At 40.7% G+C, this 17921-nt stretch overlaps 1 protein-coding gene across 1 annotated transcript in view; it reads right to left on the reverse strand.

Moving 5' to 3' along the window:
* The window catches only part of Jazf1 (JAZF zinc finger 1), a 177714-nt gene that overhangs the window by 152827 nt on the left and 6966 nt on the right, over positions 1–17921 (reverse strand). Inside the window, exon 2 of the mRNA XM_004626503.2 lies at positions 4575–4647. The gene's annotated coding sequence lies outside the window, so the exon portion shown is untranslated. The remainder of the gene's footprint in view (positions 1–4574; positions 4648–17921) is intronic.

Raw genomic sequence — 17921 nt, forward strand, 5'->3', positions numbered from 1 at the left:
AGAGAAAGAGAAAGAGAAAGAGAAAGAGAAAGAGAAAGAGAAAGAGAAAGAGAAAGAGAGAAAGAGAGAGCACCCAAACAGTAGCTTTAATTGCCCCACCTCTGACTTCTCTTTCCTGGGAGTACTGTGTTCTCTTTGGGCCTAGCTCATCACAATAAAGCAAGGACAAAGTTCTCAGTAAAAGTCAGGGGATTATGGGGCTTACCTCCTAAGCATCATTTCTCTCAGGGATCATAATTTTGTAAAATCTATTGTCCTGAGTCTGAAAACCATTATTTCATATACATGTCTACTGACACATAGTGACAGTCACCATTCAGTATATTAAGATGCAAGCCACATGAATGCTAAGTGAAAGTACACAAATTTGATTTTTTTTTCATGTATTTAGGACAGGGTGTTCAGGATCTACAGGTTCTCACTACGCAGATCAGACTCATAGTGATCCTCCTGTTTTCAGCCTCCCAAGCACTGGGATTACTGGTGTACACCAGTCTCAATCGCAGTCTCAGTGTACCCTGTGGGTGGGGCCAGCACAAACCCTGGCCACTGTGCTCTGCCTAAGCAGGTGCTTTAAGCCACTGAGCTATCTGGCTGGCCCTACAAATTTGATTTTTACCTATAGGTCTTTTAGTGCACAGCAGCAGGGGCTCCTGATTCCTCATAGAAGTGTCCCTACAGTTCTTAGGGATATTCATTACTCACTTTAAGGTTTTGTTTTGTTTTTTTCCTCCTGGCATCAGGAATTGAACTAATGACTTCATGCTTGCCAGGCAGGCTCTGTGCCACTGAGCTATATTCCCACCCCCTCATTACTCACTTTTATTTACTCATAGACAAATTTGTCCATTCCATCAGTACACATACGAGTCTCCAATGAGTCAGACACCTTTTTGGGGACTAGGCATGCAGTGGTGCAAGCAGGACATGTTGCTGCTTTTGTGGAGCTTATTTCCTGCTGGAAATTGTTCCAGCCTTACTCCAAAGCAATGCTTCTTTTGCAGTTGTTTCTCTAGGTATTGACTTGATAGAGAAAGAATTATCATCAGCAGAATACACAAAATTGAAACTTATAACTATAAATTAAAAAAAAAACTTAGGTAAACATACTTGGTATATGTGCTTTACATGCACCATGTGATTTAATACAATAAGGAAGGTATTTTAGTAGAGATGAGGAAACAGAGGCAGAGTCTTGCCAATTCTGTTACACAGCTCTTGAATAGCAGACGAGACTCCAACCTAACAAGTCTTACTATTCCTATACTCATAGCCACTGCAGTGCTATGTTTCTCAAAGAAAGAGAGGAGAGAAATACATTGTGTGGGTTAAAACTGCAGTGATGGTCTGGCGAGATAGCTCAGTGGACTAAGCACCTGCTTAGGCAAGCACAGGGACCAGGGTTCAATCACCAGTACCACATGCTGTGCTGGCCACACCCCCAGTGGCCACAGAGATTGGGCATGATAGTGCACAGAGGCTGAAAACAGGAGGCTCACTATGAGTCTGAACTTCATAGTGAGAACCTGTACCAAAACAAGCAAGCAAACAAACAAAAGAACAACAAATACTGCAGTGTTTGCTGGGTGTGATGGCTCACACCAGTAATCCCAGCACTCGAGATTGAAGCAGGAAGATGGTCACAAGTACAAGACTAACCTGGGCTATGTAGTGAGTTTAGAGCCAGTCTGAACTACATGGCAAGACCCTGTCTATAAACAAAACACCCAAACAACAAAAAAAAGATTTATTTTTAATAGAAGTCAGTGTGGTGTCTGAGAGGTTGTAAGTACATGGGTCACTTAAAAGAGATATAAGAGGACATGGGGAATGGGTTCATGTAAAACAATTATTGTTTGGTTCATTTTTCATGTGTATATCTTGTAATCTGAACAACTACATCAAAGACAACAATAGGCAATATATTAACTATTCATCTATTATTTTGTTTTGAAATTCTGTATCACTTTTTTTTTTTTTTAATCTTGATCTACTACTTTTTTTTCTTTTCAAAAATAGTCCAAAAAGCAAGTTCCATATTAAGGACCATAATTCTCTTAGTCAATGTCACTGGCAAAGAAAGTTTTCTCTTGATTTTGAGACGCTCAAATGTCCATCAGAGTTGTATTAACAGGTATCTGAACAGACGAAGATTAATTCCTTTCCAGTCTTCTCTGCTCAGCAGGATTAGAGTATATTCCTCTCTGAGGTCCAAGAAGAGAGAAATCTCATTTTTAAGTAGTACTCTTTTCTGCTGTAGTCAGGACATTAATGAAAAGGTATTATTTTTTCACTTAGTCCTTAACACTCTCTTCCTGAATCTATACTGCTTCATCTAAATTTTGATTCTGTGTATTTTCCTTCTTCCATGCAAGGTCCATAAGACTCCTTTTAGTATATTTTCCCAAAGTGATCACATTGGAAGTTGTCACTTGCTTGGGCTTCTCTTTTGTTTGTCAGGATTTAAACTTTTTTCTATTTCTATTTTTTATTTTTTGGTACAGGGTCTTGCTACAAAGTTCAGACTTGTACTGATCTACCTGTCTCAGCCCCTCCAGTGCTGGGGTTATAGGTGTGCACTACCCTACCCAGTTCCGGGGCTGGCATGGCATGCAGAACTAGGGATTGAACTCAGGACCTTGCACTCGCAAGGCAGGAGCTTATGCCACAGAGCTATCTTCCAGCCCTGTTTATCAGGTTTTCATTTACTGTTTTCAAATGTCCAGAATGTTCACTGTGTGTTAAGTACTACACTATGAATGTGGTAGTATCCCCACAGTGACCCTGTATCAGCAGTCAGTAGCCCTTCCCACACAATCCTTCCCTTCACTGTAGGATCACTAGTAGTGTACTTACAGGTCTCCTTCATATGTCCTCTGCTCTACCAGCCACGACTTAACTTGTCAAGATATTTCCCTAGGCTTCTAAACACAGCGAAGTATCCAGATCAAGGCCTATGTTTTTCTTGTCTCATTTCCAGTTTATAACAAATACAGGAGGTGCAGGAACCCACCAAATGGCACCTTGGAAAAACGGCCAAGAGAAGATCTAGACTGAGTGGGAAAAGTTTTGAGACGACTGGTCTATCTTTTCAACAACTCATTTTATCAGAGGGTCTGGGATGGATTAAAAAAAAGTTGAAACACAAAATATACAGGTCTAATGTGATATTCTGAATTAAATGTTGGCTTAAGCCAATCAATTATAAAGACATGTTTAAAGTGGTAAGATTTAGTATCATGTCAATCTGTATATACATAGGTGACATTTTACCCAAACCCCAGTAGCTTCAATTTACTAAAAACCTTATTAAATATAATTGATCTGTATGCTTATTCATCCTATTCTACAATAATAGAAGGTTAATATTAATGCATATAAGTAATGTATAATTAAAGTTTTCAAAACCCTTGTTAATTACTGGAAACAACATAGGTTCTGTGAAAAACCCAATTAGCATGTACATCTTTGTATCTGATGTGAGTTTTTTAGGTGTTCTACATATGTCAGGTGTTACAGGTCATGAAAAACTATAGATAACCTATCTCACTTCTTAGGGAAGACTGACAAAGACAAACAGCAAGAGAGATATGCAAATTGATGTTTATAGTAATGTACCCTTTAGAAAATATGCTTCATAGAACTTGAAACTGACTGAACTTAAATTTGAAACAGGTGACTAAATCATAGCTCTAATAGGGCAGGAATTAATATGTTTCATAATTAATTAGTAATTAATAAGTTTCAAAACAGGACAGACAATTCATTCCCTGGTTTCCACTTCTGATCACAAACATCAGACTCTGGTACCAAGAGACTGGAAACACTCTTCACCTTATATAAAAGGGACAATCACTAGAAATTATGAGCCGAGGGTTTGCCATTTTCATTAAAAACTAGTTTTGGTTTTACTCTTTCTTTTATTTGGCTTGGGAGTGTGTGTTTTCTTAACCTATAGTGATTTTAAGTTCTCTCCACAAAATTACTGTCTCCTTAATCATTTGAGTAGGCTGAAACACTAACCCGTCTTTCAGACCTGATAGATCAAGTTCAAAATGGCTCTCCAAAGTTGGGCTTATATGTTCAGTATAAATAAAGGCTATTTCATGTTACTCTACACAGATGGGTTCAGTTGCTGAGAATGTTTTTACTAAAAGATGAGCTGCTACTAAATAACCTTCTGAAATTAAATTATTTCAATTTGTTATTTCCAGATGCATTCTGATCTCCAACCATGTTTTGAATTCATAAAGTACCTCTTCACCCCAGGATTTAAAAGGTTCACTCAAACATAAATCCATTAATCCCCCACACTGTCTTATGAAGTCAAAAGAGCGTATTCTAACGATGCATACAAAATACTTCCAGAATGAGTTTATAAATCAGTCATGTTTTCAGCCATATGCACAGGAGACTGCAATTCTCCATTTTCCCAACAGAGAAACTAGAACATTCCATATATAGATTACTTTTAAATATGCGCAAGGAAACATTATTTCTACTCTTTTAAAAGATACAGTCAAAAAGTAAGTAAATGGCAGATGAGGCTGCTATAAATCCTGACTGTGGCTTACCTATTAATGTAGCTCAGAGCAACGTAGGTTGGCTGCTGTAGTTCTTGTTTCTCTAAAACACGTGGATCTGTATCTGCAATAAAAACACAATTATGGTTTTTAAAGTTCTGCATCAGAATATATGAGGTTACATAACATAAAGTAACAGGATAAACAGAGAAAAAGATTACTTTAGAATACCTCTTTTTAAAGAAAACTCAGCGAGCACATTTGTTCATTCATTCATAAATAACAAGATATTGCATTACTTTTCAAGGGAATTCCAAACATCAACAGTGATAAAATGCCCATCTGTCACACAAACTCTTGCACAATCCCCCTCATAAATATTGGTTTTCACTGCTTACAGTTACAATGTTGGCATGGTTTTCGGTGGTTAATCGGCCTAAGAAAGAGAGTCTCTGTTAATTATGTTCACTGCGATGCTGGAACAAATTAGTTTCCATTGGAAAGTTCCATCAATTTGAAAACCTACTGAGTATTGTTCTTGTTCCCTGAACACTTTGCTGGGTTTGGATTCATATTCTGAAGGGCACCTCTTCTCCTTTTAAAATGTATAATGAGTTTATTATAACTTTTCTGGACTCTGAATCAGAAATTCTCATACTGGTTCAGAGTCAACAAACAGCACATTCACCAGAGGGGTTGTCCCTCCAAAGAGGCAGAATTCAACACCATAGCAACGCTTCATAATGGCGCTTCTCTAGCAAAGCATCAGGAATGTATTTCTCACACCCAGAAACAGTCTGAAGCGTCTCAGATGAAGAAACGGCATAAACGCATGCAAAAATAATGCTCAGAGAATATCGGCCTAAGTGCAGGAAAGTGACTACGCACTATTGTTTTCTCAGAAAGAGGCTCAGAGATTTCCCACAGATTCTTTTGCACTGTACCCTTGCCCAAGGCACTGCATTATTAGATGCCTTCCAGCTGCACCGGGCAGTAACACCTCTTTTGATGTGACTGCAGATGTTGTTTCAAGCACCTTTGCACACGAAGTGTTTACTGCACACGGTGGGTGTGAGATGCATGCGCTCGCTCCAGTGGGCAGGCAAAGGGAGCAGACAGAGTGGCAAAAAAATGCAGTGGCAAAGATGATAGTGGAGAAATCCATTTACAATGCTTCTGACTCCCAGACTATGGACTAAGGCTGCCAGTCAGGACTAGTATTACTCTTAGTGTGAAAACGAAGAATCTCATGTTTACTTTATCGTTTTTCCAAAGCCAAGAATCTTAGGGACACACTATTCAGAAATCCTGCTTTCTTGGTTCTTTGCCATTACGAGTCTTTGAAAGCCAAGTTCTGAAACAAGAGACAAAGATTCTCTGAACGACTCCATCCAGTCGGGCCTCAACGTTTTGGCAGCACAAGTGAGAATAGATCAGCAACTCAGCCTTTCCCCTCAGTCTTACCACAGTTACTCATGCGATGGAGGCTGCTCCACCATCGCAGGTGTGGAGATAAAGCAGGCTGTTCTGTAAATGGACGAAACCACTCTTGGAGGAAGTCTTAGTTTGCAAACTACAGGAACGACTCCCACACTCGTCTGAGTGGCTGTAGTCCCAGTATGCATCTACCTTTCTTGAGACATTCACTTGCTGGAAAGGAGTCGGTGGAACTGTGCTCATTAGGGAAAGGCCTGCTGTCTAGCAAAATGGCCCAGGGCATGCTGGGCAGGCCAGGAGTGCACTCAGGGCTGACATGCCAGTCCTGCAGGGTGTTTCCAGGTGCTCAGTGAGGTGAGACAGGAGACTGGAGACAAAGCCCAGGAAAATGAGCAGGAAGAAGATACAAAACAAGGCAGCCACCACATGGTTCTCATGTATAATTTTTCACAGACTGGTTACTTGAAGTTTAAATACTAATGACTGAAGAGCTTTGCTTTTCAGACAAGAGCTTGAACTCAAATTATTTACAAACTATTTCTTCAAAGGATGTACCGTGCGTGACTTCAGAGAGTATATTATTTAGAGAAAAAGAGCACCATTCTGAGCCTAAAATTTGTGAATAAAAAGGTGAAAAGCTTGAAGTCAGTAAATACATTTATAACTTCCATCTTTGTTCTCATAATTGGCTTATAATCTGTTGTCTCACAATCTTCTAAAACTTTAATTCTCAAATTATACAATTTTCTTTTCTTTTCCTTTGTTTTCCTCCTCCCCTTCCTCCCTTCCTCCTTCTTCCCCTTCCCCATCTTCTTTTTCAAACTTTTGTGTTGAGGATGGAATACACAGCCTCACACAAACTAAGTACATAGGAAGCAAGCACTCTATCACTGAGCTAGAGCCTCAACCTCTCAAATTATAGGATTTCTAAAGTATTTAAAATTTGTCTTTCTAAATTACATTATTTTTTACCTTTCTCTCTCATTGCTGTGTATGTGTGCCCATGTGTGTATGTGTGTATCTATCCAGGCTGCCAAAACATGTGCATACACTGCAGGAAGAGAAAAACTTAGATAAATATTTAACACTAAATTTTTTGAGATACCATGAGATTAATGCAAGTTACCTTTGGCCTCTACATTTACAAGAGGGGCTCAAAGTGGTGGCCATTGGTTTCTAGACATTTGTTAGTTTGGTGAAATGCTGCTTGCATAGCCCTGGCCACTGAGATTGCTGCACGTGCACTTTCAGTTTCCTCTCTAAGGGCTGGCAGTGCAGTGGGTTTTCTGTGATGTACGGCAACCTCTAGGGTCCTCCATATGAGAGTAACAGTTGAAAAAACATTTTTCTTTTCCCATAGCATGTATATATTTTTTGTACTCTTTCTCTCATATATACATGCATACATCTACTTATATATCTATATATAAGTAAATGCATATATATGAGTATATGTAGTAAACATATATACATATATAGGTAAATGTATATACATTTACTTTACATTGCTTTTTATATTTTGGATCTTAAACATTCCCCACAGGCCCCTGTCCTAAAGGCTCTGCTCTTGACCTGTGGGGGTACTGGGAAGAAACACTTAGGCAGTGGGAACTGCTGGATGAAAGCTAGGTCACTGCACCCTCTTGGTGCTGCCTCCTGGCTCTGTGAGGTGCACAGAGTCCTTTGTCACATGCTTCCTTCCACTACCTTGGGCTCACCACACACCAAAGGTAACAGATTCGAATGACCACAGACTTAAACTTCTGAAACTGTGATCCAAAAAAAATAAATTTCTTCCTTACAGATTATCTCAATTATTATGTCACAGTACTGTAAAACTGAGTAAAGTAACAAAGCTCTAACAAGTCTTTGAGAAAAAAAAAGGAGCACTTTATATAAAATTCTGAACTTTATATCAAGTTCTTAGATGCTCAGAAGAATGGTGCCAGGCCCTAACAATCACAAGAGTACATAACAATCTTATTTCACAAAGGATCAAGCGTGTTCAGGATTCTACTGCAAAGCAAGATTCTGAAATTTTATTTCATTTTACTTTGCTTTACCATATTTCATAATATACGCTAGATTTATGCTCACAGATTCTTACATCATAAGCGGGAGACAGCCTTCTGGAAGTTTCCAAATGTTATCTTCTCCATGACAAAAAGATGACCTGGAAGCCCCTTAGAGAGAACTTAGCTTTTTCTCTATAATTCAGATGTTAATAACCAGTACGAAAGAACAACTTCCAGACAGACACCCACCAGGCCTAAATCTCGTTTTTCAGATTAAACGTTTCCTTCAATGACCTTTAGAACATTCACTACAGCTTTGAGTTTTTGAAATGAAAAGAGGCACTTGGTGCCCACAAGCGAGCAGAGGCCGGCACGAGTGCTACTAGCAGAATTACATCAACTGCTGGTCTCCAATAAACACGGATTCCATCACCCACTTCCTGGCTGGCTGCTGCGCGGTGATCGTGACTCACCATTTTATGGATTTAATTACACTCCTGAGCTCTTCATATTGAGTGCAAGTATAACAGCTGCCCTTATTGTCTCACCCTCCCTGACAGAACTGTAGCTGCCTGATGCTAAGCATTCTCTACAGGGAACGACTGGAGAGACAGAGTAGGATCTTCAGAGTAGGACAGTCTCCCCACATACCTCACAGTAAACATTCTCCTTGTGAGGTTTCAAAAGACAGAGGGAACATTATCAGATTGAGCTAGACAGTCTGGCTACTTCCTGGATATTGCTGAATTCAAGGAAAAATGTCTTTACACTATGGGCTAATATCCTTGAAGAAATTTTCTACCTATGCTAAGTTGCTACAACAAGGAATCCAGTAAGAAAGAAAATAGCCAAAGCATTTATCTCTCCACATACTTCCTAGCTTGTTTGTTCCAATAAAATGTGGAACTAGAGCACTGGTTATGTTTGTCTAGAAGTAAAGCCCACTTTATTCAGTTGTCTGTGGACAGAAACGCTTGGAGTTTTCATAGCCTTTGGATGATCCTTAAGCTGGCAACGTGACAACTTCCAAAATGTGGCCTCCCACAGTACACCCCCCTACCACCTTCACATCATTCTGAACTGACAGCCAGATAGGCTTAAACATTTCCAGCGTGGCACAGAAAAGCAGAACACAGCACTGACAGAAATTCTGACACTGTTTCTGCTTCAATCCACCCCTGCAACTCTCTTCCCTGTGTGCACATGAACTTCAAGTTGACGAAAGGCTAAAGAATTCCAATATTCAGATGGATTTGAAAGTACTCAAGTGATAGAAACCTATCAGCTTACTGTAAAGATTGTACAAGAGCATCCCCCACAGAGGATGGCAACCTACCTTCTGTCGTATCACCCTGGGGTAATATCCTGAACTGTATGATAAGGACTGAGCTACTAACACCAAGCTCAGGTACAAGTATAAACTTTCCACAGGTCATGTGATTTTAGGGACTCATGGTTCTATAGATTCAAATGTGTTTCCAAAGGTTCTGCTGTCACAGTACTAGTTCTCATTGCTCCTCAGGCAGCAACAGAAAAGTAAGAGGTAGCAGAAGCCAGGAAGGGCACTGGGAACCCCTCTCATTAGGAACCGGAATTCTAGGTGATCAGGGAAGGCTGGACCCCCCAGACCACCCTGTTTAATACATGGGGCTCATGTTCATTCACTGCGTTGGATCTCTAGCAGTGGAAATGAATGGCAACCAAGGGTCTGGTTTGCAGCATTTCCAATAAGTAGCCTTTTGAAATGTAATCTTCAATCCTTTGCCAAAGTTCTTATGTGGTAGGTCAGCCAAGACTCACCAATGAGATCACTGAGGTTGACCAATGGTTTAGCTAGTCTACCTTCCTGGGATTTTAAATACCTAGAAGTACTTATAATTTAAGAAAGTCAGAAACCAGCTGCATTGACCCTCAACAACATGAGCCAGGCCTCTTTGCACAATGAACAATCTGTGGGCTGGGAGGCAAGGGTGAGAGGAAGACATAGTATGTCTCTCAAGAGGCCTTCTAATTCTGCACTCATTAAACATACTTTTCTAAGTATGCATGGTGACTGTGGGGGGCCTGAGAGGATGTGGGTGGAAATGCATAGGGCATTTGCAGTGTTGGAAGAGCCTGGAAGAGCCTGGAAGAGCAAACGCCCACCCAGCCAGACGAGTAATTTTGAAGATCTGTGCTGGAGACTACTTTGTCTTCAGAACCCTTCAATGATTTCAATAATAACTAATGGGCGTGGTCTTCCCCCAGCTGTTGATCTTGTAAAGCTGTAGGCTTTAGGGTTTGTTCAGCACAGCTTTTCAGAGAGTCTTGGGTGGAGTTTGTCACATCTCTTCCTTACTCAGCACCATTTCCTTCCTGCCACCGCTACTGTACTTACTCCACTGAAGGGACATTGCCAGGGATGTTGTTTTCCCCTTCCACATCTTGCAGAGGTGAGAAACCTGTCTAACTTTCTTACTCAACTCAGTGCTCAGGATTGAGGAGATGAAAATAACTGTTGAACAGAGATGCTGATCAGTTGATTTGATGTTGAGAAACTCAGAGGTTTGAGTTAACCATGCTTGATTCATTAAGAGTGCTTTTTTCTTTTACCATTCCTGGTCTCATTAAAGTGGAATGAAAAATTCACCAAGGATAGAAAAAAAGGGAGAAGAGATATAGTAGAGAAGCCATTTCAACCAGCATTTTGGAACATGAAAACCCATACAGGAATAGAAATAGGCTTAGAGTATAGAAAAAACCAAGAAGTCAAGGCTGAGAACTATTCAGGATGTTGATTACCCAGGGACACTGAGGCAGGCCAAGCACAGTAGGGGAGGAGGAAACAGGACAGTGCAGAGATGAAAACAGAGGTTGTAGTACAAAGGCTCCTGCTCCGTGGCTCCCGGGAACACTGGCACTAGTCAGCAGGCCTCTTCTCTGATTCTATTAAGTGGTCACAGAGGAAAGACTGCCAGATGTTTATATCTGCTGATTCCCTAAATAATCTTCCTACAGTTAAAATCCATGATCAATGAACCATCCAGCCCCTGGGTATGGCGGCACACACCTGTAATCCCAGCACTTTGGAGGCTGAGGTACGAGGAGGCTAGCATGAACTGTACAGTGAGACCCTGTCTCAAAAACCAAACCAACCAAACAAACAACCACCTCCAACTGGAAAACAAACAATCTATGCCTTCATTTAAAGATTTTTATTGTCTTGGTCTTTGAAGTGAACTAAGAACAGCTAAAGAATGATCACTACACACGGAAGGGTAAGTCTTGAAGAGGAAAGAGAGACACCAAAACAAACAAATGGAGAGCAGGAAAAAAAGGAAGAGAAGAAATAGAAAAAAAGGAAGGAGGAAGGAAGAGACAAGCAAAATCAAACAGACAGAGGCCTAGGAGGTTAAATGCCATTCTCCCTAACTCAAACTGAGTACCAGCAGGGCCAGGACCTAGGTTCTGGGTGCTACTGGGGCAGCATTCCGAGCAATGCAAATGGAGCTCGGCCTCTAAAATCCCTTGCTACCAACAGTTGTAACACTGGACTCCATACAGATAATCTTTATAACTTTCTTAAAAGCCCAGTTTTGTTGCAACTTGCACTCTGCTTTTAAGAATGAATTTGTTGAACCAATAATTTATAAAGATCAGCTTTTAATTCATGGCTAGTTTACTTTGGCTCCTGGAAAAAATATTTCTTTTTGGTGTTGGCATCAGGAAAAAAGACCCAGTAATTGCATGTAATCAGTCTTTGAGTAGATCAACTTTTCTTTCATTTCTAGACAAGTCACTCGAAACTTTTCCCAAGCCATAATTTCTACTACAGGGCAGTCAGATCATAGTGAGTTTCTTGCCTTTCCAAATTCAATGTGAAATCCAGATGCAGTTACATGTTGCCATAAACTTTATGAGTTAAATATCTAAAAGTTGGGGACACCATGCAACACAGTAACATCATCTATTAAAATAAGTGTGCGTGTCCACACCCACAGCCTGACTTTCCCTGCCATAAATGAGTGAACAAACATGATTAAGTCAGGAACTGGACAATGCTCCAGGAGGCTAATGCATAAAGAAATAGCATTGTGCAGCCTTCTTTATTTCTGTCTGGCACAGCCAAAGGGTTTAACTTATCAGAAACAGATTCTTCAGATGAGGATGCTTTCTGGTTACCAACCCATCAAATACACCAAGGAATGCTTGACTTTTTTCTCTAAGATTAAATTATATAGCCCTGTATCTATGAAATGATGTATTGGTCTATACGCTTTGGTGGGGCTTACTCACTTTCCCACATTCTAACCTTGTTACCTTTAACAAGAGAACCTCCCAGAGAATACCGCACCTCCTGGGTATGCCTGTAAAGTGTATAGCCTGTACACAGCAGTCCTGGGGACAGGACTGGTCTTCAGCCCCTGGGTACTGGAACTAAACAATGAAATTCTTTCAAAGTGTAGTAATGCCCCAAATTTGGCCCCATTTAGTCCTTCATGAATGTACACAAATACACTCCCACCTACTTTTCCCAGAAATGAACTTGATGATGGATCTAAGCAGGAGACAATCTGAAAGACCCTATGGGGGCATCCATGGGAGCCACACCCAAGGAAGGAAGCTACACAGAGGTATGTGTAACAGAAGATCAGTGATGGCAAGTGAGGCTAAATGACAGAAGGAAGGGCAGTAAACTGGGGCTCTTGAATTTCCCCCTTGGGGACTGGAAGGCAATACTGGCTTATAAAGGAGACCTTTCCTACTTTCTGTCTGGCACTATTTACCCAAAGAAATCCTGATTGTCTTCTAAGGCTTACTATCAATGAATGTTGTATAAACTAGATTTGCAAATCTGTCTTATTACACCACTAAAATTGTAGCTCTTTAAGGAACTTGGTCTTAGAAGCCACAAATTCTAAGCCTGGGGCTATGTCAATAACCCATGGCCACTCTAATGTTTGCTGAGTAACTCAGTGATATGTGATACGTGGACATGCAATAACACCCAGGACACAGGCATAACCATCCAGCTCAGGCAGCGCTGAGAGGAATAGAGACCCAGAAATAATGGGTCCATCAGCAGGAGAGGAATAGAGACCCAGAAATAACGACTATAAAAGGATGTCGATCTATCTGTCTGTCTATTCAAGCCCAGACATTCAGTGTACTATCAGTATACTACTAAATGATACAAAATCAAAATAGGGAAGGTAGGGCAGACAAGACTAATCTGAGAAGGTTTCATTTTAAAGGAAGTGAGCAGGAGGAGTCATACATAGGTGAAAGCCTAATGGCATTAAGCTTGAGGCACACAGCACAGAGGTGAAGTCGATGAGTACTATGGGAAGGCAGAAAGACTGAAAGGTCAACAACATTCATTACTTACAGGATGGGTAGTTACAGACACACTTCTGGACAGTGATTCTACACTGTGGGAAGCCCCCGCCCCCGCTCGGGTACATCTGGCAATGACTGGAGAGGCTGGAGGGAGATGCCAGGAATAGCTAGTGGGTAGAGACCAGGGATCCTGCCAAAAGTTCTGCACCGTGCCAGTGGGACAGCTTCACTAGAATCAAAAATTGTCTGGCTTAAAGATGTCTGTGGTACCAGGGTGAGAAACCCTCAAGCAGAGCAACATGAGCATTAGAAGAAATGAAGTGCCTGCTTCCATATGACCACTTCTATTCTTTCTGTGGTCTAAACCAAGAGATGAAAAGGCTGAAAGGAGGGGCCAGGGAGATGGCTCAGTAGGATAAACGCAAGGATCTGAGTTCAATCCCCGGTTCCGCCAAAAAAAAAAAAAAAAAAAAGGCTGAAAGGAGCAGGGAGGGAGGCAAGGGAGAGAAAAAAAACCCAAGATGTGTGATGTCCACATACCAGCTCCTCATGCTGGATGTAATCATTACGTCTGCAAACGCGTACTACTAAAAATTAAAAAGAGGTGAGGAGGCTGGTCTGGAGGCAACAACAGACCGGTGACACAGAGGTTGTCTGAACCTAGGTGACAGCTCTGGATTTCTCACGAGAGAGAACGAAACTGAATTAGTTTCCAAAAAAGACGTACTAAATTCTTGTCATGTGCTCATGACTTAGGGGAAATTCTAGATCAATAGGCTTATAGTTGAACAAGAGAGAGGAACATTATTTCCAGTAAAAATTTAAGACAGGCACCAATGCATATCAACACAGAAATATAATATTCTAGAAACAACACAATTCTCTGAGAATCAGAGAAAGTTTTTTTTTTTTTTTTTTTTTTTTTCGGGGTTTGAACTCAGGCCCTTGAGCTTGCCAGGGAAGTACTTATTTCACTGAGCCATCTCCCCAGGCCCCAGAGAAAGTTCTTGAAAGAAAATTTAACAAGAGTCTTGAATCAACTCTGCAATCAGAAAAGGTAAGAAAAAGGAGACTGTGAAGAGAAAATGGTTTGAGCAGATATGCAGAAGTAGAATAGAGCAGAGAGTGGCAAGAAGGACTGGGTATCTTCTCGCAAGAGGCTTGAAATATACAGGTCACAAAATGGAAAGACTCGGAGAGCTCAGCCTGTTTCTTGCAGACAACACAGAGCAGTGCAGAGTGCAGGAGAACATGTTTCAGAAAATAACTGGAAGTGGTAAGGAAAATAGGGGAAAACTGTGTTCAGAAATATAATAGTTTGGTGCAAGAAAAAACAGAAATACAAAATTTTTCTTACGTTAGAAATCCGAGAGTCTCATTACCAAAAGTAAATAACTAGAAAGTGAAAGGAGTTTGACAGACAAGAACAGCAAGCTCTGGTTCTGATGTGTGGTATGACAGTTTGCAGAACCAAGAAGGCAGGGCCTTCAGGAGAGATAAAGGACCCCGGGTGCAGATAGGAACTGACACACTGAAGAATCCCATTGGAACAACACACATTCCAACAGGCAACTGAACCAGAGTGTGAGCTGCAAAACAAAACAGAGATCACAATAAAAATCTAATGGCCCCTTTTAAAGACTGCGTTATCGCATAACTCAGCCAACTATCAGCTGAGAAACTCCTTGGCCCAGGGATTGCTCCCAGGATACAGAAAAGCCTGAGGTTGTGTTGCATTTGAAACTATGGGAATGGTGCATTTCATAAGAGAGTTCATACAAAATGCGGGAAAGAGGAGACTGGGTCAAAGTGGGCCCTGCATTCAGCATTTTAGTTGATCTGGTACCTGAATCCCCAAAGCCCATTCTGCAGAGTTATGTCTTATAGATTCCTTGTTCCTACTTTTCATCCTTGCTTAGGGTAACAGCTCCATATCACAGAAGTCAAATTGCTTTTATGTCTCAGGTTTTTCTCATCTATAAAATGCTGGTAAGTATAGTATTTTTACCTTAGATTGAAAATGAGGACTAAATTAGTAATGTGTTCAGGGTAGATGCTGCTCAGCTCTTTAGTCAATAAAATGTTCTGAAATTGAGATCTCTACTACTGTGGATCATCTTCATTTTGTAGTTGATGGCAAGATGATATATTGAAAAATCTAAAAACTCACATAAGTGTGGCAGGGACATTCTCATTCTCTCTCTCTCTCTCTCTCTCTCTCTCTCTCTCTCTCTCTCTCTCTCTGGAACATGGCTGCCTAGCCTAAAGACTACATTTCCCAGCATTCTTCAATCCAAGTGTACCCATGTGACTAAATTCTGGGCAGTAGGGTGTAAACAAGGCTTTAAGGAAGGTACAAGAAATATACCTTTTTGTTTTTATTTTATTTTATTTACTTTTTTTTAACCTCTTTGTTTTTAATGGTAATTTTTCTTTAGGGTGACTGGAAGAATGATTAGAGTGCTTATATCCACTTTAGATATAAGACAATCCTGGGAATGAAGTCCTATATGCCAAAGCAATATAGTAAGAGCTGGGTGACTGACTGTGCAAAGCACACACTGCTCAACTGACCACTTCTAGACTTTTCTGAAGTTAAGAGAAATAAATTCTCTTCCACTTAAGCCACATTACTTGAGGGTTTTTCAGTTATTTGAAGCAAAACCAAATTTACTCAAAACATAAAAACAACCAGAATGCTAGTTTATGTTGTTGGACCAAACACTCTAACACGAAACATGATTTCACGTCTGGCTTTATTTTTATTTTTTTATTTTTTGCGGAACTGGGGATTGAACTCAGATCCTTGCACTTGCCAGGGAAGCACTTATTCCACTGAGCCATCTCCCCGGCCCCTGGCTTTATTTTTCTAGATTTAAAAAACTTTAAAAGTTTACGACACTAAACTCATAGAAAGAAAAAGTGAAATTATACCTGCATCAGCATACTGTCTACAGCCAACTCCACACTGGGATGGTTACACAATGGGAAAACGAGGAGGACAAAACCATCATGTCAAACTATGGCTCCTTTGGTCGCTTTTAGACTTTCTCCAGAACTGGTTATTAGTGGGCAATAATGAAGCAACTCGCACATGCATATTACTTCTGAGTTCTGAACAATGCAGCCAGCGGTAACCTTTGAAGCTGTCAGGATCTTTTCAGGCAGGCAATTAAAGTGAAAAATGAGAGTGTACCCAACGTGCATCACCCAATACTACATGTACTAACACCACCTACAAAAACTGACATCAGAGTAGGCCCGATCTGAATATTTATTAATGCAGATCTGTTCCCATTTGTTCTTTACCTTTGCTTATAATCCATCCCACCCCCACTTCCCCAATTTTTTTTCTTTAAAGGGCATCTCTGACACTATGAATCACATTTACCTGAAACCTATACACGCTGTGACATCTTTCCTATCTGTATCAAGAGAAATTTCTTTTGACTGAGATATAAATTTAGGACAAGCTTGGATTCTAGCAGAGAAAAGTTGATAAAGAAGTAAATCTCACTTAGGAAAGCACGCAACAATCAAAATAACAAATAATAACTGATATTATATTTAGAGGTTGGAAGTCCTAGCTTTCAGGCAGAGCAGACTCTAAAGGAAGCATCATATTGATGTGACAATACCTACTTTTCTACCAACAGGTAGGAACTGCTCAGTGTTTGCACATTTTGTAACTCAGGCACGTGGCAGGGCTTTAGAGAAACTGCAGGAGTCACCATGGAAGAGCTGCTAGTTGGGGCAGCTGGACTAGGCCTCCCTAGCTGAGAAGATGCGCCTGTGCTACAGGCCTGAGACTTGAGCCCGGAGATCATCTCAACAAGCTCCTCTCATCTGCTTTTAGCCACTTCAGTGTCTCTATTAATGGTTTAGATTTAAATGCCTCCCCCAAGTCTCATGTGTTGAGAAGTGAGAGGTAACAATCTTGGGGGTGCGACAGCTGACTTGGTGTAAGGAGGCAGGGCCTCCTCGGAGGTAGGTCACTGCAGGTGGGAGCTGGAACGGTATGCTCTTGCCCTCCTTTCTCACTCTCGCCCACCCACCTTCTGTCAAACTTCCTGGCTTTCACAGGTCGACCACACTTTCCTCTGCCATCCTGGCCCCCCACCTGGCCAGCTGTGACGATGGCAGAATGAGTGAGCTAAAATCAATTTCTCCTCTTTATGTTGCCAGTATATTGTGTTTCAGAGGAAGGTAAGCTGCTAAGACAGCTTCCAAGAGCCTAGAGACCAGCAGTTCTCTGCTAGAACTGTACATTACTATCATCTGGGTCATTAGAAAGATTCCAGGACACACCTTCGAAGATTCTAAGATGTGACTAGTGGTGACAATAACTAAGACAGACTCCTAGAAGGCTTAGAAATCAGAAAAGAGAGAATGGGAAAATTATTAAACCAAACAGTTTGCAATTTTTCCCAAACTAAAAAGGCAGCAGTGACACTAGAATCAAATTCTGGAAAATCATTTAAAGGTTTTACAAATAAGTCCAATGTCTTATGAAATATTTGAAATTGAGGCTTCCCTTGGAGTTCCTGGGATTCTTCTTCTCTGTCCCTTACTATACAGAAAGTGCTAAGCTTAGGAATTATTTAGACAAATTAGTGTCTATGTCTCT

Source organism: Octodon degus, unplaced genomic scaffold, assembly GCF_000260255.1.
Source record: "Octodon degus isolate 3935 unplaced genomic scaffold, OctDeg1.0 scaffold00015, whole genome shotgun sequence".
NCBI lineage: Eukaryota > Metazoa > Chordata > Mammalia > Rodentia > Octodontidae > Octodon > Octodon degus.